This window comes from Enhydra lutris, unplaced genomic scaffold (assembly GCF_002288905.1).
Source record: "Enhydra lutris kenyoni isolate GAN:26980312 unplaced genomic scaffold, ASM228890v2 scaffoldscaffold30, whole genome shotgun sequence".
Lineage (NCBI taxonomy): Eukaryota > Metazoa > Chordata > Mammalia > Carnivora > Mustelidae > Enhydra > Enhydra lutris.
This window is the reverse complement of record NW_019154114.1, coordinates 22,255,737-22,276,374: the sequence shown is the minus strand read 5'-3', so window position 1 is coordinate 22,276,374 and position 20,638 is coordinate 22,255,737. Positions and strand designations below refer to the sequence as shown.

Sequence of the window (20,638 nt, the reverse complement as noted above, 5' to 3'; positions counted from 1 at the left end):
GTCTCTGTGCCATCTCTGCTCGGGGTCACTCCGTCCTCACCCGTGGATGAGCTCCCCACTGCTCTCTCTCTCACCTCGAGTCCCAGTGCTGGCCTCTGCGCGCTTGGGTCTGAGAGAACCTGGGGGGACAGCGTGTTAATGACGGCTGGAGGGACCTGGCTTAGAGGCAGGGCTTATTGACCAGGACTTGGGCACTCGAGGCCGTCCCCTAGCCCTTTCTTCTCCCACCCCCACTTGCCATCATCCCAGGGACACCCACCACGGAAGATGACAGTACTCACGTTCTCCCCGGTCGTGGGTGCTCTTTGCATCTGCTGACACGTGTGCGAGGAAGCTTCAGATGAAAGGTGAAAGGGCAGTGAGGTCGAGGCTGTACCCACCCTGGACCTCTGGGGTTCGTCATTCTCCAGGTCATCGCGACGCTGGCCCGTGGGCTTTATTTTTCCTTCCCCGGGCATCTGCATCTCAAGGGACGCTCCGAGTATTGTTAATAGTGGGGATCTTGCACATGTCAGCTTCCAGTCTGTGACTAGTGCCATGTTTTACTTGCTGATTTATTTTTTTTTGCTATGGAATGCAGTTTCGCCCTTTTGCGTTAATGCACTGTTGGGTTGGTCTTAAGGCCATTGGTTGTATGCTATAAAATTGAGACATGCTTTGGAATTTTCTTGGGCGTCTTTGGGTACAGAATTTCATTCTGGGGTAATTCAGATGTTTTAACTTTTCCCTTCTGATGACTTTTGTCTCTGAAATATAAAGGAACTTTAAGAGTAAGATCAAGTGATTAAATTGGTCACCTTCTATCTATGCCAAATTTCTTTTTTTAAAAAATAAAATTCAAATTTAATATATATACATACACATAGACACACACACATATATATGTATGGTGGGGGGAGGGAGAGAGGCAGAGGGTGTACATATGTATGCATACGTATGTACGTGTACGCACGCACCCACACAAACACGGCGGAGAGAGGGAGAGGGAGAATCTGCAGCAGACACCATGCCTGGTGCAGAGCCTGACATGGGACTTGATCTCATAACCCTGAGATCATGACCCGAGCCGTTATCACGAACCAGAGGCTCAACTGACTGAGTCACTTAGATGCCCCAGTCTACCCCAGATTTCTATGAAAATGCGTAAGTTGGCATTCTAGATAGCTTGACTGGTTGTCCCGTCCCCCAGGGTAGAGTTCTTGTGTGCACCACCTTGAGTTCGGTGGCATTGAAGGGCAAACCCCTGCTGTTTTTCCTGGAAGGAAAGATGGAGCACAAGTTAGGATGGTTTGTGACTCTTTCAGCACAAGAAGATGGTACTCTCTTTCCATTCATCAGTGAATTAGAGGCAAATTATGTAGAACCAATAATGCAAAAAAAAAAAAAAAAAAAAAAAAAGTGCTTGGTGGAGCTAAAAATGGGTTTGACAAACACTGAGACCTGCTCGTGGCCCTGCTGGATTTATAATTAAGTTTGAAAAAGGGTTCTGTGGGCGCCTAGGTGGCTCAGTGGGTTAAAGCCTTTGCCTTTGGCTCAGGTCATGATCTCAGGATCCTGGGATCAAGCCCCGCATCAGGCTTTCTGCTCGGCAGGAAGTCTGCTTCCCCCTCTCTGTGTCTGCCTCTCTGCCTACGTGTGATTTCTGTCAAATAAATAAAATCTTAAAAAGAAAAAGTTCTGTAACTCCGTGGTTTGGGGGAGTCTCTTAGGTATTTGAATTTTAATGAATAAAAATAATTTATAGCATGTCCTTTAAGAAGAAGCTGGCTTCCAGAATTTTTGGGGCATCTGAGCTGGGCTGGGCTGGCTCAGTGCTCCATTGGGCTCTCAGTTAAGGGATCTGAGCTAATCCCATGATGGATGCTTTGGGTGTGGAGTAGAGAGGAAACCAGGGACAACGCCAGGATTGTTCTATTGTACTTCCTGCCATTTACTCTCCCTGTAACGTGGAGGGAAGTATGACACATTTGACAAATGCATAAATGTTTACGAGTCTTAAAGTCAGACGTTCCACACAGAAATCATTAGACCTCCATGAGAACTTCAAGGGAAAAGAATCCCCTTTACTAGGCATGCAATGAAGACACGCCCCTGTGTGGAACAGCAGAAGGCCTGTTGGGGAGGGCACCTGTGCTGGGAGGTGCCCCAGCTGGGAGCCAGGACTGTGCTCCTCATTTTGGCTCTGCCCTGTCTGTGTCACTTGGGACATGTCCTCTGTCCCTCAGCTTCACTTTGTGACTAATCTCACTCAGGAGACATGCGGTGCTTAAAAAGGTGTACATGCCCTTTACAGGGTGCGTGCGTATGTGTCATTGTTTTTAAATCTGCAACCTTGTTTACACCCTGTTAGATCTGCCTTCCCTCCATTACTGTGTTTCTGTTTTTGGATTTTCTCTTTCATTTGCTGATTTGAAATAGCAAAGAATGTAACAGCCTTGCTTAAGACGGTTGATAGCTGCTAAAAAGGTCTGAATCGAAAAGGTGGTGTGGGCAAATGCAAGTGAGCAGGTGGTGCCCAGGGGCATCAGGTCCGGGAGTGCAGTGGTGCTCCCACTCAGAGCACTGGGGGGACAGCGGGGACGAGGCCCCTGAGTGGGCTGCTGGTGCCCGGGGCAGCGCGGGTGCGGGTTTTCCAGGACAGCTGGGCCAGCGCTGCCCAGCCTCTGTCTGTGCTCGTAAAGGTTAGATTCGTTGACTGTGTGTGGGTGACGACCTGCTTTTACTAATGCACACATGAGTGTTAACTTGGAAGATATTTTTGTCCTTATATAAGGCTTACATTTTAATTTTGACTTATGGTTTCAGAGTTTTAGTAATGTGATAGTAAGATAATGGAAATTGTGTCCAGATGCCACAGTAGGTTTGTTTAGGCCGAGACTTTGAATGGCTTGACAGGGTTTGGAACCCACACTGTGAATTCTGACAGATTCCATGGAGAGTGTTCTGTAGAATACTAGCATTTGTATTAATTTAACTTGTCCTTTCTATTCAACTTGTAAAGGAAGTATTTGATTTTATTGTTGGACCATGTATGTTAGTTTTGCGGTTGAGAATTTTTCTTTCCTTTTTTTTTTTCTTTTTTGAGAATGAGCCCGTGAGCACGCACAGTGGGGGAGGGGCAGAGGGAAAGGAGGAGGAGAGAGACTCCCCAGAAGACTCCATACCCAGCTCAGCCCCACCACCCTGAGACCATGAACTGAAACAAAGTCAAGGGTTGCTTACTTAACCATCTGAGCCACCCAGGTGCCCTCTGGTTGAGAATTTCTTTCTTTCCTTTTTTTTTCTTTAAGATTTTATTTATTTATTTATTCGACAGACAGAGATTACAAGCGGGCAGAGAGGCAGGCAGAGAGAGAGGAGGAAGCAGGCTCCCCGCTGAGCAGAGAGCCCCATGCGGGGCTCGATCCCAGGACCCTGGGATCATGACCTGAGCCGAAGGCAGAGGCTTAACCCACGGAGCCACCCAGGTGCCCCTTTCTTTTCTTTTTAAAAAATATTTTATTTATTGATTTATTTGAAAGAGAGGATGAGCGGTGGGGAGGGGCGGAGGAAGAGGGAGAGGCAGAGAGAAGCAGACCCCCCGCTGAACAGGAGGCCTGACACAGAGCTTGGTCATAGGACCCTGGAATCATGACCTGAGCTGGAGGCAGACGCACCGCTGATGAGCCCCCGAGGAGTCCCAATGAGACTTTTGTCTTCGTGTGTACTACCTCTGCGTAGTCTTAGTTCAGCTTAGTTCCTGTGCCCCCTGCTTGCCGGGGTGAATGTGATGGGGTCCTTCCCTCTGGCAGGCGGTGTCTGTACTGGTCAGGGATTGGGCTTGTGCCACTAGCGTGTCTGGGGCTCCCTCGGCGGGGTATTGTGCCCGCTCTGTGTCTGACCCTGTGCTTCATTATTAGGGCCACCTCGAGGAAAGGTGTAGTTCCTGACCTGAAGGAGCTGGGTGCCTGTCCGTGGAGACAGACTTGACCCCAGCCAGCCGGAAGCTCACTGGAAGGGTTAGGAAGAGATGCCCGGGGCTGTCAGAGGATTCCCGGGAGGGGCTCGAGCGGAGTCTTGGGCACGGGCATGGTGCTGGTGAGTGGAGCGGGTTGGACACACAGGTTTGTTGCTCTCCCAGTACAGAGGTAGCTAGTGAGAGAATGTTCCGTCTCCAGTCCTTTCTGCAGCTCTGGTATTTGCTGTGAGCTCTGCTGATGTTGGGAGGGGGGCTGGGTCCTGAGGTTCACCTGGAGGGAATGTGGGGCTTCCAGGGTTTGTTTCCAAGTAGGGCTGAAGCACAGGGCTCTGAGGGTGGGGCGCATGGTGCGCTTCCGCGTCTGTGTGTGGAAAGTTCTCGTTTTCATCATAGTGCTGTTAGGAAAGGAACTTTTGTTTTCATTTAAACTCATAAAGAATATTACTGTAGGGACACCTGGGTGGCTCAGTCAGTTGACTGTCTGCCTTCGGCTCAGGTCATGATCCTGGGGGTCCTGGGATCAAGTCCCTTGTTGAGCTCCCTGTTCAGCTAGGAGACTGCTTCTCCCTCTCCCTCTTCCGCTCTCCCTGCTTGTGCGCTCTCTCTCTCTCTCTGTCAAATAAACAACAACAAAAAAAATCTTTTTTTTTTTTTTTTTTTTATTTTTTTTTTATTTATTTGTGGGAGGGAGGGGGGGGGAGAGGGAGAAAGCACGGGCAGACAGAATGGCAGGCAGAGGCAGCGGGAGAAGCAGGCTCCCTGCTGAGCAAGGAGCCCGATGTGGGACTCGATCCCAGGACGCTGGGATCATGACCTGAGCTGAAGGCAGCTGCTTAACCAACTGAGCCACCCAGGCGTCCCAACAAAAAAATCTTTAAAAAAAAAATGTTACTCTATTAAAGGAAATACTAGCTAAATGATGGTATGGGTGGGGAGTGCATGATTATGGCAAAAACTTAGGAATGTGGTGCCTAGAAGTGTGAATTGGGCAGTCATTGGCTGGGTGGGCTAGTGGGGAGCACGGAAGAGTATGTCTTGCCAGTTATTTTAATTTAAGGAGATAGAGTAGGAGACACTGGTGTGTCAGACATACCGAATGGAAATGCCTTCTCCGAATATTTTTGATTTGCTTGGGTGTGGTATATCCTGGTCAGAGTGTAAATTGTGTTTCTCACCATAGATTGTGTTTAGAAAAGTATGAGAACTCCTGGCCCGAATGACCTTGAAGGGACTTTTCATCTCTTAAGATTCTATTTTGCTTTATTTTTTCAGCAAGTATTGAATGCCTAATTCATGCCAGGGCCTAGGCTAGGGTGCTGGGTCTAGACACTCAAGCCCTGCCCTTCAGGAGCCCTTTGGTTTATATGAGAAGATGATTTTTATAGAGCAGTGATTGCTGCCTTTCCCACTGATTCCAAGGGCTGTGATATTTACGGCTCTGAATGGGGGTATCTGATGGACACAGGCCACAGTCTCAGTCGCTTAGAGCTGCTGGCCCTTGGGTGGACTGGTCATTGCTGTTCACATTGTTGTCTGTTTAGGTGAGTTGTGTATATTGTTGGTACTAGAAATCGTAAGTGCAAGTGGTGTTAGAATGTCTTTTGGAAAATAACACCGAGATTCAGCCTTGGGATGGGAAGCTCTTGTGTGCACAGCACCTGAGTCCTGTCAGTAAGACGCGTGGTTGGCACAGGCAGAAGAAAGGCGGGTCTGTATTTCTTGCAGAGCCACAGCTGGGTGCTCGGGGGACCTGTGCTTCGGATCAGAGGAGTGCCCGCAGCAGGCCCGCCTGCCACTGAAGGCGAGAGGAGACGGCCGCTTCCTCCAGGACAGATGAGAGAGGCGCAGGCTCGTGGGACCAGCTTGCACATGTCGTGGGACTGTTGCGGGGAAGGGTAGCGTTTGTTTGGCAGCTTGATGGAACTGTAAGGTAGGTGGAGTGTGTTGTGTGATGTTAGAAGTGAGCATAAGGCAGAGTGCTGGTCTCAGCCCGGGCGCTGTCCCATGTGTTCGGAGGAAAGGGACTCCTGACCTGGGCTCTGGGAAATGCCTTAGGAATTGACCACACAGACAGACCCCATGGACAGAATGTTGCCTAAGTGTGCCCGGGAATCAAGGGTTGAGCCCTGTGGGGGAGAGGACAGTGTGGGTGACTGCTCAGGATGTGGTGGGTGCTGGCGAGAGCGTGGGGCTGGGGGCCTTAGCGGGGCGCTGAGAGTGGTGGGAACCGCAGGGTAACCCTCGTAGTGTGTGTTGGTTGGTACGGAACAGGTTATTTTTGTTGTGAAAATGTACAGCTTGTTAGGCGGTACGAGACGTAGAAAGGAGGGCTTGGCAGAGAGGTCTGGAGAGGCCGCCGTGGTGGACGGGAGGTGACGGGCTTGGCTGGAAGGCTGGCCCTTCAGCAGGAAGAGCACAGTCGGCACAGTCCCAGGAAGATGCGAGGCAAGCCGGGGCGGCTGGTGGAGGGCCTGCACCTCGTGTCCAGGAGGAGGGGGAAGAGGCGGCCAGAGGGCCGGGGAGAGCATCCCTGGGGAGCAGAGGCTGCGGAGCTCCTGGGGTCTGCGGCCCCACTGTGCTTGCCCCGTGCCAGGGCTGCGGCTCGGCGGGAGGCTTCTCAGGCCCTGTTGGTGGCTTTGGGGGAACCCCGGCTCAGCCAGCAGCTCGAGGGGGATCACAGGGGCCCGGGCAGGGAGTCGTGGGCTTGTTGGTGAGGGGCCAGCTGCGGGCCTCTTGGTGACGGCGGTGGGGGGTTTCCGAAGGGTGTCGGGGGTGTTGGTTGGCAGTGGGTGGAGACAGTCTGGAGGCGGGGAGGTCGAGGGAGTTGAGCCCGGAGGTTTGTGTCTGGACAGCCGGATGTGCCCTTCCTGTGGAGATAGCGCAGGCCGAGCAGGGGGAGGAGGAGGCTGACCCTTGCAGTGTCCTTTGGGCTGGGCCTTGTGGGGCGCTCCCGTGCCTGGCTCCCCCAAAGCCTCAGCCAGGACCCGGTCCCGCTGGGGAGAGACCACCTCTGCCACCACAGGTTGCTCAGGAGGCAGTGTAGGGAGTGCTCCGTGCGGGGGAGGGGGCTGGCGGGGCTGCCAGGAGGAGCACGGTGTCCCTGGGCAGCGGCCCCTCGATGCCGATGGCCCCTTGATGCCGATGCCGGGGCGGGGAGTGTGTGGGGAAAGTGGGGGAGGGGATGTAGGGTGCTCAGTGGTGCTTCTGGGTAGGGAACCGGGCGTTGCCAGCGGCTTTCCCTGTGCCACGTTCTGGGGGTTCTCCTGGATGGATGCAGGGCTTCTGTCAGAAGAACTTCATGGGCCTGGCAGCCAGAGCCTCCCCTCTGTCCGCACGGGAAGCTTCTTCCTTATTCTCAGCCCTCAGGGTTTTGTCCCAAGCTTTAGGAGTCTGTGGAGAGCTTGTGTGTTAGACGTCTCCTAAACCACAGTGTCAGCGGTCCTGGCCTCCGCGGGAGCCCCCAGATGGAGAACAAGCCTGGGGTCCTCTGCCGCTTCCCCGCCCCCTCTGTCCCGTTCTCTGAAAACACACCTAACTGGGAGCTCATCATGGATTTCTTTCCCTCCCTCCCTCCCTCTCTCTCTTTAAGTTTTTTTTTTTTTTTTTAATTATTTATTTGACAGAGACCCAGCGAGAGAGGGAACACAAGCGGGGGAGTGGGAGAGGAGAGCAGGCTTCCCCAGCCCAATGCTTGATCCCAGGACCCCGGCATCATGCCCTAAGCCGAAGGCAGATGGCTAACGACTGAGCCAGCCAGGCACCCCGATCATGAGTTTCTTCTGTCCTGTGTGAAATGCACTTAGAGGCCCTTTTGCAGTTGCTGTAAAAGTGTACACAGTGCTGTTCTTAAGGCAGTAGATGTAAGCGGATCCTGTTCAAGAACCTAAACTTCGTGCTCTCTCCACCCTTCACTTGTTACAGAACTACACTCTAGGCTAGACTTCCTGAAATCTCTCTTATTTTAATCTTTTAAAAGATTTTATTTATTTATTCGAGAGGGAGAACTCGTGACCAAGCATGCGTTGGCGGGGAGGGGCGGGCAGGGGGGGGGGGGTGGGGAGCAACCTCCCCGCTGAGCAGAGAGCCCAATGCGGGGCTCGATCCCAGGACCCTGAGATCATGACCTGAGCCGAAGGCAGAGGCTTAACCCACTGAACCACCCAGGCGCCCTATTTGAATACTTGAAAGAAGGATATGAGGGCGCCTGGGTGGCTCAGTGGGTTAAGCCTCTGCCTTCGGCTCAGATCATGATCTCAGGGTCCTGGGATCGAGCCCCGCATTGGGCTCTCTGCTCAGCGGGGAGCCTGCTTCCTCCTCTCTCTCTCTCTCTCTGCCTCTCTGCCTGCTTGTGATCTCTGTCAAATAAATAAATAAAATATAAAAATAAAATAAAATAAAATAAACCTGTTTCCTGATTTCAGTCAAGAGGCTCCTGGGATATCACAGTAAGAATTCAGATGTAGGCGGGGAGTTGCCTGTGTGTTTGTGAGGACTGTCCTCTTTGGTGTCCAGCAGCTGGAACAGCCTGACAGTTTGGAGGAAGTCAGGGATTACTAGTTGGGGGCACTGGTCCCAGGCAGGGTTTGGGGGTCAAGGTCTGAGGCTGCTGGTGGTGCGCATGAAGGTGGGAGGTGGCGCTTCTAGGGGCAGCACCTAGGGCTCCATGGAGGCAGTCCCCTAGCTTCCCCAGAGCCCAGAGGGGTGGCTTGGATCTGCTGTTTGCGGTAGGACTTGAGCTCCAACCTGGCTCTCCTGGGGACCCTCCTCTGCTCTGCTGGCTGCTTCCCTTGGTGACCGCACGTGCTGTCCTTCAGCCTTTCCTGGCCTGAGGAAGAGGACCTGTGTGGTACCTTTTCCCACTTCTGGCCCACTTGGGGCATTGCATGGCCCTGTGTTCTCCCAAAGAGGTTTTCCCTGTTCTGGGTCAGGGGGATGTGTTCTGGAAGGTGGTCTGCCTCAGTTTGCACTTGGGCATGCTTCTGTGGACTTCACTGTCCTTCCTGTTGGGAGAAGCAGCAGTGGACCTGGCACTCGCACCGCCTGGGCTCTGTGTCCGGGTCTCCGTACCTGCGGAGGGAGCCGGCGCCGCATGGCTGCGGCCTCCCACGCGGAGGCAGATCGTCGAAGCGCTGCCTCCGTGCCTAGCCCCGCACTGGTGCTGTGTGTGAGGCCAGCTCTGCTCCCATCTGCGGTCTGTTACAGACTCACCGCCCAGAGAGGGTCCGGGAAGGAGTCTGCCTGGAGCACTTGTGGGCCCTGGGCGGGGCCTGCTGTGGGCACGAATGGGGGGTCGGGAAGCCCGTGCCCATGCACCCGTGCCCGGTGCTGCCGCTTGGGGCCGCAAGGCTCAGCGCTTGTTGCGTGGCAGGTGGTGTGTGTGCCGAGCGGCTCAGGTGCCGGCAGGTGCTGCCGTGGGTGCTTCCGGGGGCCGCGCCCTCCGTGGGCTTCTTGCCTTGGGGAGTGTCTGCGAGGCTGGCTGGGCACTGGGGCGCTTCATGGAGAGTCTCTTGGCGGTTCTTCACCACTGATTGCTATTTGTGTACAAGTAGCCTCACATCCGGATAAGTCCCAGAGTGGCCCCGAATAGTTCCGCATCCACTGGCCTCTTTCTGTGTTTCCTACTTTTGGGAGGGGAGGCCGTGGCTGAAATGTGCGCATAACTAGCCGGCTCTTCTGGTGCTCTTGGTCGGATCAGGTTTTAGCTCCAGTGCAGGGATGGACAGGTCTTGGGGAAGGGTCTGGGCCTCGTTGTCAGAGAAGCTGCTGATCCTGACAGCAGGCCCCACCCTGCCCCTCTCCCCAGAATAGGTGCTCTGAAGAAGAAAGGATATTTTCAGGTGCAGCAGCTTTGCTCAGCAAAAGTCTTTCATGCACAAGCCCAAGAAATTTTGGGGGAGCAGCTGCTCCCGGAGTCTCTCCGGGGTCACAGTTCGGGGAAACGATAAGTAAACGCATACTCTAGGCGGGAAAACTGGACACATTCTTTTGCTCACTGCCTTTTTGATGTGGAGCCTTTCAGTACAGCATGTTGTTAATTCTGCACAACAGTGTTTCTCTGTTCTGAGTCCTGTCACTGCTGTGTGTAGGAGCATAGAAATGACTGAACTACTTTGGTGAAATATCTGGGTTATTATTGATTAAAGATACCAATTGACTGATTCACTCACTGTTTTAGAGGAGACTGGGAGGAGGGCAGAGAGAAGTCTTCAGCAGGCTCTGTGCCCAGCACGGAGCCCCACACTGGGCTCACAACTGTGGGATCATGACCCGAGCCAGAATCAAGCGCTGGACGCCCATTAAATGAGCCACCTCTTCAGTAGGCTCCCTCCCGAGTGACGACTCACGTGTCCGGGGCGCCTGGGGGGCTGCGTGGATTGAGCCTCTGCCTTCAGCTCAGGTCATGATGTCCGGGTCCTGGGATGGAGCTCCGCATTGGGTTCTCTGCTCTGCGGGGAGCCTGCTTCCCTTCCTCTCTCTCTGCCTCCCTCTCTGCCTGCTTGTGATCTTTCTCTCTGTGTCAAATAAATAAAAAAATCTTAAAAAAAAAAAAAAAAAAAGATTCACAGTTTCCATCCCCTTTGGTCCCACTCTCGCTAGGTTTGAGCGGTCTCCTCAAACCCGTGCCCGACCCTCAGCTCGCAGCGCGCTCTGTCCTTGCACGGTTTTCTTACTCAGTGGGTACACGTTTGCACAGTTCTCTTCACACTCTCTTCTAGGGACAGACCTCTCTTCTCAGAGTGGGTTTACTCTGTGCCCGTTTGGGCTCTAGGTCCAACCCTCAGCATGTGTGCGGACTTGCTTCGTAACTTGTCTTGATAATAGTCTTTACATTTTGCCCTCCCTTAATTCATCCCATTTGTGAAATTTTTTTAAGTTTCTTTAAAGATTGCTTTTTTAACTTATTTGACAGCACAAGCAGAGGGAGCAGCAGGCAGAGGGAGGGGGGAAGCAGGCTCCCCGTTGAGCAGGGAGCCTGATGCAGGGCTCAGTCCCAAGACCCTGGGATCATGACCCGAGCTGAAGGCAGACGCTTCATCGACTGAGCCACTCAGGCGTCCCATGAATTTTTTTTTAAAGATTTTTAAATTTCATTTGAGAGAGAGAGACAGAGCCAGGGTGTGAGCAGGAGGGGAGGGTCAGAGGGAGAGACAGAAGCAAAATTCCAAAAAGCAGGGAGCCGGACGAGGGATTTGATCCCAGGACCCTGGGACCGTGACCTGAGCTGAAGGCAGATGTTTGACCGACGAAGCCCCTCTGGGGGCCCCGCCGTTTGTGTATCTCTACGTGTAGAAAGGGATGTTCCTCCTAAGTACTCTCCGTGATAAATTTATTTCTCTTGCTTGGAAACCTGGTTGAAAGGGCTTAAGAGGCTTGGTAGCCGCGGGGTGGAGAGGCTGTTGCTCAAAGAATTTTCCATGTGTGGTAGGCACGGTAGGGCGTGTGGCTGGTGTCTTCCCACACGTGTGTGTGCGCGCGCGCGCCCGTAGTGTTGGGGGAGCAATGTGTGTGTTGGGAGCCGGAGCACGGCTGTGCGTCTCCCCTCCTCGCTGGCTCCAGGGGCCCGATGCCCCGGAGCGCACGCACCTGGCTGTCTGCTGACGAAGAGCGAGTCCCATGCCACACTCTTACGGCGGCCACATCTCCTCCGGGACCTTCACTGCATGAAAGTCTTGAACTCAACACAGATCTCATCTTTATATAGGACGGTAATTGTGCAAAGAATCAAAACTTTGTTTTAGTGAAATGTGATTAAGACACTGTTCTCCCCCCACCCCGCCCCCAGCTCAAGGGTGGGAGACGGGATTGAGGGTAAGGGCAGGGCAGAGGCACAGATTCTTTCACTGGCCAGTTCGTGCTTCCTAGTAAAAGAGGCCGAGAGGGAGGACCTCGTGCTTCTAACCGCGGGCGGGGAGCAGTGCTGGTTACAGCTGGAGGCGGGCCGGAGTGCGGGGACCGTGGCGGGGGCTGCAGGTGGGAGCTGTGGGGAGGTCATGGGGGACTGCGGAGGGACTCTAGGGGGAGACTGGGGGGCTGGAGGGGGGGAGCTGGGGCATGGGGCATGCAGAAGCTGCCAGAAGCAGCTCAGCGATGTCTTGCTGTGAGCATTCCTGGTTTGTGTTGGGGACCAACCTGGGTGTGCCCTTGGTGCACTTAGCCGTGAGACCCTTGCACATTTGTCTTGAAAGTGAGTCTTAGACATGTAAGACCATTCCTGAATGACACAAGCCAGCTAGCTTAGAACCTGGAGGAATTGAGAGAGAGACAGAGTGCAGACAGACCAAACAATGTGTCTGGATAAGCTGTTTCTGCAGAGCAGTGACAGAATGTTGAGCAAAACTCTGTGTAATGGAAGGGTCTCCCTCTCTTGGTGATAGGCGGCTTTCTTTCTTTTTTTTTTTTAAAGATTTTATTTATTTATTTGACAGAGAGATCACAAGCAGGCAGAGAGGCAGGCAGAGAGAGGGGAGGAAGCAGGCTCCCCTAGAGAGCAGAGAGCCCGATGCGGGGCTCGATCCCAGGACCCTGAGATCATGACCTGAGCCGAAGGCAGCGGCTTAACCCACTGAGCCACCCAGGCGCCCCGATAGGCGGCTTTCTGAGACAGCTTCCCAGGTGGGACCTGCATGGGCACTACTCCATCACACCCCAAAACATAGTTTTTAGTATGCGTTAAACACTTGAGAAGACTTGAGCAGAATGTGGAGTGGAAGTCCTGGGTGAGGAGAGCATAGACGTCACCTGGTGTGTTTTCCAAGGTGCCGGCCCCTGTGGGCGTCAGCTCCTGCCTCTGCCGGGCTCTCCCCCTGCCCCCGTCTATTAACGCTGGCTTGGCTCCTGTCCTGGGTGGGTCCTGGGCCCTTTGTGCTCACCAAGGACACTTCCGTCCTGTCTGACTCTCCACATGGTGGTGCCTTCATGCTTATTACTTTGAGAAACTACGTTTCTAGGATCTTGGTCGCATTCGATCTTGATTTTGCTTCCAGCTCAAGGATTCGTACCTTTTATTTTTATTTTTATTTATTTATTTTTTAAGATTTTATTTAATTATTTGTCAGAGAGAGAGAGGGAGAGAGAGCAAGCACAGGCAGACAGAATGGCAGGCAGAGGCAGAGGGAGAAGCAGGCTCCCTGATGAGCAAGGAGCCCGGTGTGGGACTCGATCCCAAGACGCTGGGATCATGACCTGAGCCGAAGGCAGCTGCTTAACCAACTGAGCCACCCGGGCGTCCCAGGATTCGTACCTTTTAGACTTTTAATTTGTAGTTGTTTTACTGGAATACATTGCTTTGAAATCTGCCAACAGAGACACTGTCAGGCTCAGATCTTCGATGACTTGAGGAAAAGCAGGGAAAGCAGCTTTCCACGAGTGGCTGCAATTGGCCGGCACCCGGGGGTCACTGTGGCAACACGAGGTTGTGAAGATTGCCGCGTGAGGCCTGTGTTTCATTATGCGGGGAGGGTTAATTTTTTAATTCAGGTTTGTACATCTTTGAAACCATTAAAAATTTTTTTTTTATGATTGCATTTGTTATTGGATGGCAGAACATATTTTGACCTTGGGTTTGCAAGGTCTTGAAAAGTCTTTGTAACTTAGTCTGTTTTGAGGATTTCTTTAGTCTCCTCAGAATGAAAATTCATTTAAATGTTTTGGGACGTCCCCCCAGAGAGCTTTAGCACATGCATAGTGTAGGAAACTTATTTTTTAAAAAACTGTGCTCTAAAATAAACTCTTCATTTGCTTCAGCGTACCCGGGCACACCAACTCCTGTATTACACACCGCGCAGCACAGTCGCAAACACACCTATCACTGGGCGTGTGGGTTCCTCCTCTGCTCTGGCCAGACTGGCCGGGTGCCACTGTCTCCCCTTGGAGAGGGTGTCCCCGTGTCCTGGCCCCGGCTGGATGGGGCCAGGACCGCTTCTGTAGCCCTCATGGGGGCTCTGCCCACAGAGCGGGGTTGGACTTTTCTTGGCCCTTAGTTTGTGTCTGGGGGTTCTCTTGTCCTGGTTCTGTTAGAACGTGTGGGAACATGGACGTTTTATACGAACGCACTTGTAAGGTGTTCGTTGTTCAGTCACGGCGCGCTGCACTCCTCGGAGGACGCCTGTTGGTGTCAGTTCATCGTCCCCTCGAAGAACAGAGAGCAGAAAGAGGCAGGGAGCGTGGCGTGGGACCGGGTGTGGGTGTGAGGGTGACTGTATTTCAGATGTCGGTCGTGGCGTGCAGTGCTCCCGCCGGCACCTCCTGCTCTCTGTCCGGCTCCTTGTGAGCGTTGAGGCACGGACGGCGGAGTGAGAACGCCGAGCTGTGGCTCAGCTCCCGGACCGAGGAGGAGCTCGGTGCCGCCGCGGGTGCTGGTGTGCTCCGGAAGCTGTGTGTGCAGCGGCGCGGGCCTCCCTCCCGGAGCTGGCCGTCCGGTCTGGGCCCCGGGGGACTTCTGTTTGGGAGCCTGTAGCTCGCAGCCGGGTCCACCCGCGATCGTTTGGGATGGGAGCATTTTACAGGGGCTGGAGGGTTATGGAGCTTTGTCTGGGGCCCTTGGGTGTCGCGTGTGCCCCGTGTCGGCACAGGAGGGAACAGGCTCTTCTTTGTTGGTCGCGTGGTTGTGGTCACAGTCCCAGCTGTGAGGCTCGCTCCTGTGTCTGTCACTTTGATCTTCAGTGTCACGTTGTACTTCAGATGGACGTTCTCATGCACGTGTCTCAGTCCCTGTTTTACGTGGAGAACTTTGTCACTTGTCTTTTTTCCTTTGCAGTGTTTAGGATTTACCTGCTTTTATCCCCTTTGAAATAAGACTATTAACTCAGTGTTGCTGGCTTTTAATCGTGTGTGTGTGTGTGTGTGTGTGTGTGTGTGCGTGCGCACGCGCAGCACACTTTGCTGACTTGCACTTGCAGAGACCATCTGGTAGAAATGGAAGGTTTTGGCCACCCTGTGTGGAGCAGGTCTCCCAGGGCCGTTCTTCTAACAGCATTTGCCCACTTGGGTCCCTCCCTGTGTGCTGTGGGCACCCCTCACGGTATTTCAGACTGTTTCAGGGCTTTTCCTGGTGGAGATCTGTGATCAGTGGTCTTCGATGTGGCTGCTTGACTGTTTTGGGGTGCCAGAGACCACCGCTGGGAGACCGTGAACGTCCCCGAAAAATGTATGTGTTCCGCGGCTCCACCAGCAGCCTGTCCCGCGTCTCTGTCGCTCTCCTCAGGCCTCCGTTTCCCGAGGCGCAGCAGGGCTGAAGTTGGCCCAGTCACTACCCGCAGCGGCCCCACGGGTTCAGGTGAAAGTGGGGGTCTCCGTGCTGCCCCTCGGGGTCGAACGCTGGGAGGGACTGAGCCGAGCAGGAGAGGCGTGGCGGAGGCAAGGTGGGCCTGTAATAGGGCCTCTCGCCCAGTGTGCCAGGCAGTGAGCGCCAAGCACAAGTCCCTGAAGGAAACAGAAGTGCCGCTGCGGTGAGCCCGCGGCCGAGAGGAAGCAGAGCAGCCTTGGTCTTGGACGGGTGTGGGTGGAAGCTCGCACCGGCCGCCGCGGTCCCGTAAGCCAGAGCCTCGGCCACAGCCGCGCCCGGACTCTTGGGTTCCGCAAAGGCCGAGGGAGGCGAGGATGCTGCGGCGGGAGGGCTTCGGGCCGCACGGGCCGGTTCAGGAGGTCTGAGGAGGGAGGCCGCCCCCGTCCCGAGAACCGCCCGTGGCGCGGCGGGACGTGCGCGCACGGGTGGAGCCGCAGCTCCTGGTCCAGAAGGCCCGGCAGAGGCCACGGCCGAAGGCGGCTGCACGGAGCAGAGGTTCAGCGCAGACGAGACAGGCTTCCGGGGATGCAGACGCCATCTAGGACGGTCACAGAGAGGCGAGGTCAGGGCCTGGCTGACCACCAGCTTCACAGGACAGGCGGAGGCCCACGCAGGGCGCGGCGGCGGTAGAGGCCAGGGCTGCGGACGGCCCCGCGCGTCCCGGGTCCTCCGTGAGCTGCGCTCTGTGGACGGAGCAGTGACACTGGGTGACGGCTCGTCTGCCCGTGACAGGTTTACAGACTGGTGTAAGCCCGCTGCTGAGATGGCTGCGCAGAAAAAAGGATTCTTTCCAGAAATCCTGCTGTCCGTTGACAGCGTCCCCGGCCGTCCGGGATCTCTGCCGGACACGCGCCGTGAGATTCGCGTCTTTATGGGTCACTGCGGGGGCTGACGAGGCAGCGACAGATGGGGCGAGGGAGAGAGCGGGAGGTAGCGGTGGGGCCCGAGGACGGGGCCCGGTGGCCGCCGTCTGCCGACAGAGCGGAGAGGACGAGGGGTGAGCGGAGGAGCCGCTCTCGTGAGGCGGGTTGTGCCCCTGCCGCGGGCGCCGTGCTGGCGACGCCACGTAGACTGGGGGGGGGTGCTGCAGGGCTCGGGAGGGACGCTCTGCAGTGGGCCAACTGTCACCGGGCGGGGTGGCCTGCCGCAGAGGAACCGTGGAAGGAGGAGCCGCCGAGGGGTCACCAGGGGCGCTTGGCTGGCTCGCTCGGAAGAGCGTCCACTCTCCCTCTGGCGGTCGTGGGTTTGAGCCCCCATTGGGTGTAGAGTTTACTTCAATAAGTAAATATTTAACAAAATACATTCTGTTGTGGTAGGTACTGTTGAGATGACTAGAAGGCACGGTTATTCTCCACGAGGGGGACATGAATGCTTTTGAAGGGATGTGCCAGCCTCTGCAGGACTGTGTCTCCCAGACTGTGCGCCGCGACCTGTTCTGTCTTGGTTCGGCAACTTCTCCCCGCCCCAGGGTGCAGAGACGCCTGCTGTGCCTTCTGAACACGGTGTACCTGTCTGTCCCACGCCGGTTTTGGTGGACTCCGTGAGGTAAGGAGCGGAGTGTTCCTCGTTTCCCTGTGGGTACCAGTCGGCCAGACCTCACACACCGGCCCGCGGTGCTCCCTGTCCTGAACCAGGACCTCCTCGGGCTTCCTCAGCGCGCCCGTCCTGGGGACACTGTCCCCTTTCTTCGTTGGAAGCTGTCACGGACTGTTGCTGGCACCTAGAAATGCAGCTGAGTTGTGCCTGTTCATTCTGTGTTTCGTATCCGGAACTTCTCTTTCTGCAGATGAGAAAACTCAGAACGTGTGCGGGTCGGTGGGCACAGCAGCAACCTTAGGCTTTTGGCCACAGCCGTGAGATTCTGTGGCCTCTGGTCCTCGCTCGCCTCATGTTGACCTTCAGGAAAATAGGCCGCGGCATGGTGGCGCGTTGCCGTGGGAGATTGCGGGCGGAGGGTACAGCGGGCGCAGAGGGGCCGTGAACTTCCAGGGGGCGTGGCGGTGTGGCCAGGACGGGGGTCAGGGAGGCCTGGGGCTGAGAGCGTGAGTTTGCTACGCCAGCTGGGTACTTGCCCGTGAGGGGTGTCGGACGTGTGGGATCTCCGGAGAATGCCACATTTGAGGGACGATTTGGGGGCTGTTTGCTCAGAGGTGACAGTGGTGGCGGGGGGTTAGTGGGCCACCAGGTGAGGGGCGGGGAGGAGTCGGAGGGGTTGCGGGTGGCGTGCACAGTCGAGAGTAGGGGCGCTGCAGGAGGCACGTGGCAACCTCCGTGGCCCTGTTGGTTGTCGCATACATCACAGGGAAGGGACCAGGTGTTCAGGGCAAACTGTTGCACTTTTTGGTGTATAAGCGAGAGATTTTTTGCAGCCTTTAGCTTTTGTTCTCTGGACATAAGCACTGTCTTCAGTTCGTGGAGTGAGAGTCGTGTCCTGTCCCCACAGTTGCAAGTTGATGCTTGTCCAGAGCAAAGGTGTGTGCTATGTTTTTGGTTATGAGCCTCACCTTAAGGCATCTCAGGTGGTTTCTGGCCCAGTTTTCGGAAACGGTAGTGTGTGAGTCGAGTCAGGTTTGGGTGGGCACTCTCGGTTTGTCCTGCTCCTTGCTTGTGTGTCACCTCACAGGAGAGTGACCAGTGCTCAGTTTGCCCACTTCACCGTCTCTGCGCGTCCCCGCTCTCCATACCCTCCCCACATCGCTTTTAAGATACGGTTGAATAAATGTGCGCTAAACTCGGACTTTTGTTCAGTTAGAGTTGGCAAGTCCATCTAAACGGCGCTTTTTTTTTTTAAGGAGTGCCATCGTTTGACCCTTGTTCCAGGATGTCTCACTGGACAGTTTGCTCATCACTTAAGATAATTATAATCATTTTATTGAAACAAATATGTGGTCAAGGTTTTCTCATTTGCAAGCATCCTACACTTCGTTACCAGAGTTGAAGATAGATTTTAACTTAATTCTGAAGGAAGTCCGCGCGTAGGAGTACTCTGGGGGCAGATCCAGAGAGAAGGCGTTGGGTGCCCCGAGGCTCGTGCACTTGGATCTGCATTTCAGTCCCTCCTCCCGAGCTGTGCTTTCATAGTCCCGCCGAGTGCCCGTCCTGCTCTGTTCTCTCCGCACCCGTGGCAGCCGTGGTCTGAGGTTCGGGTTCGATGCTTGCTGTTAGAAAGCTGTGTCTTTTCTGTGGAAACTTCTCTGATTGATGAGGGTTATCTGCTAAGGACGAAGCTCGAACTTTCATGTTTCAATAGAAGACAGTGTTACTCCACTTTCAGAGCGGAGACTCTCCTCCTGTGCTTGCGGTGGCTCCTGTCAGGTTGGCAGGAGGGCGCTTGGGGACGGGCCAGCGTCTCGCTGTCCGGCGGCAAGCACGTCCTCGAACGGCCCGCTGTGGTAGCACGCACTCGTCCTTCTGGAACTCCGAGGAGCATTGCTGGCGTGTTGAAGGAAGCACGGAAATTGCAGTGAGACAGACGTGGTGTTCCTCGAACCGACAGCGCCGAGGGCAGCTTGGCTTGTGAGGGTTGGTGAGCCGGGGGCTGGACGCGGGCGCGGGGCCCCCGGCAGAGGTCCTGTCCTGCCCTGGGCACCCCCGCCCCCACAGCTCCCTAGCTCTCGCGCATCGGTGCAGTGTTCAGGGTGGGCGTCCCCCCAAACCCAGGACCCTAGCAGGAGGTAACTCTCACACATCGGACCGCCAGGATCCAGAAGATTTTGGATTCTCCTCCTCACACACCACGAGTCTGACTTGGCTTTAGTAAAGAAGGCTTTGATCCTGTCCGCGAGAGCAGACTCGGGCCCAGGACACCTCTGTCGTGGGATGTGGCGGGCAGCCTGGTCCATAGACAGTGGCCCGTTCCCCCATGGGGTCCTGTTCCCCTGTGGCCGGCCTTCCGCCTGCTGCTGGGGGCGCGGGTCCTGCTGCGGCCCTGCCACTCCGGGCTCCCGGGACTTCGTGGGATCTTGTCATTGCGACAGCCTCTTCCTCACAGAGGCCTTTTCAGCTTATTTCAAAGGGAAGGGTAGCAAGAGCGCTCGAGTTGGAGCAACACCGCTTTCTCGGATTGTTTCCATGATCGCATCGTGGGGTTTGGGTGGGACAGTGAGACCGGGTCCGTGATTGTTTGTTAGAGTGGCTTGGGAAGCATTTCACAAAAATACCAATTTTGTTGTCCTCACCGCCCCCTCACCACCCAGAGACGGCAGACTGCCGCGTTTCTGGGGGCGGGACACGTGGGAGACAGAGCGCGGGATTGGGGTCTCTGAGGCCCCGCACACGGTCCCCGCGGCCCCGTTCTGCCTCGGGTGCCTGTTGGCCTCTTTGCAGTTCAGGCCCTTTGTTTCCTGTAGTGGGGGCCGGGGGGGGGGACGGCAGCAGGGGTCCTGACATTCCAGGAAGCTCTGCTCCTGTGTGGGGCTCTCCCGGCAGGCTCTGTGGCTGGGGAGAAGAGCCAGGGAGCGCGCCGCCCCGTCCTCCTCCTGTATGTGTACGTGGCTCTCCCCCGCGTCGGGCCCTTCTGTGCAGGCCTTGTGGGCACAGCCCCGGCCCTCCCCATTCGGCCCTGTCTCTCTCCCTCCCTGCTCCGCAGGTGGGCTCTGAACTGGGAGCTTAATCTTGCTTGAGTTGAGGCTAGTGACCTGTTTGCTTTCCGTTTGGTAACAGTCTGTTTGGAAAGCTTGGTTAGGTGGTAGTAAGCTGGAGGAAAACGTCACTTGTAACGTGGCGCGCAGAGGTGTTTCTGTGCTGTTGGGACCTGGTAACTCCAGAAAGAGGCGAAGGGACACTTGGGGGTGTGGACTGATCTGTAGGTGCTGCAGAGTGAGAGAGCTCTGGGGGACCAGCGGAGTCACGACGAGTGACCTGTGGTCAGGAAGTGGCCTGGCATGGCCACTCACTCAGGGAGCTTACAGTGGAATGGGGATGGGGAAGCCTTCCTCCTTTTCGTATTCTTCATTTCTGAAGGACTTTGTCTGTAAACTACATGTATTCAAGGTGAGGCTTCATCTGTGTCAGAGAATGTGTGGGAGCTGCCCGGAAAGGGCACAGGTCCTCAGAGGCAAAGTGGAGGCTCACGCTGACCACACTCCCTGTGGCCTCTCAAGGTCTCCTTGCTTCCAGGCTCACCAGTGCTGTGGCGGGTGGTGCGTCCTTACCCCTCTGAGCGCAGGGTCTCCTCTGCCCCACGCCCTGGGCTGGAGTGTGTGCGGCGTGACCTGGGTCTGATGTGACCTGGGTCTGATGTTGGGCTCTGCGGGCCTTGGGAGACAGGCTGAACGGTGGCGCTGCGGCACGGGTGGGAGGGGCAGTCGGGGGACATTTCCTGGGGACAGCAGCCTGCCGTAAAAATGGGCACCAGTGCCTGTCCACAGGAGGAAAGCTGGGGAGTCCTGGCAGTG

At 55.4% G+C, this 20,638-nt stretch overlaps 1 protein-coding gene across 8 annotated transcripts in view; it reads left to right on the top strand.

The window, feature by feature from the left end:
• The window catches only part of LOC111152974 (ankyrin repeat domain 11), a 185,208-nt gene that overhangs the window by 44,280 nt on the left and 120,290 nt on the right, over window positions 1-20,638 (top strand). The window contains exon 2 of one of the 8 annotated variants that reach the window (XM_022511745.1): window positions 16,559-16,787. The exons of 6 other annotated variants lie outside the window; for them this stretch is intronic. The gene's annotated coding sequence lies outside the window, so the exon portion shown is untranslated. Of the gene's footprint in view, window positions 1-5,721; window positions 5,889-16,558; window positions 16,788-20,638 lie in introns of those variants that run through there. One more of the 8 variants, XM_022511746.1, reaches the window with a different exon arrangement.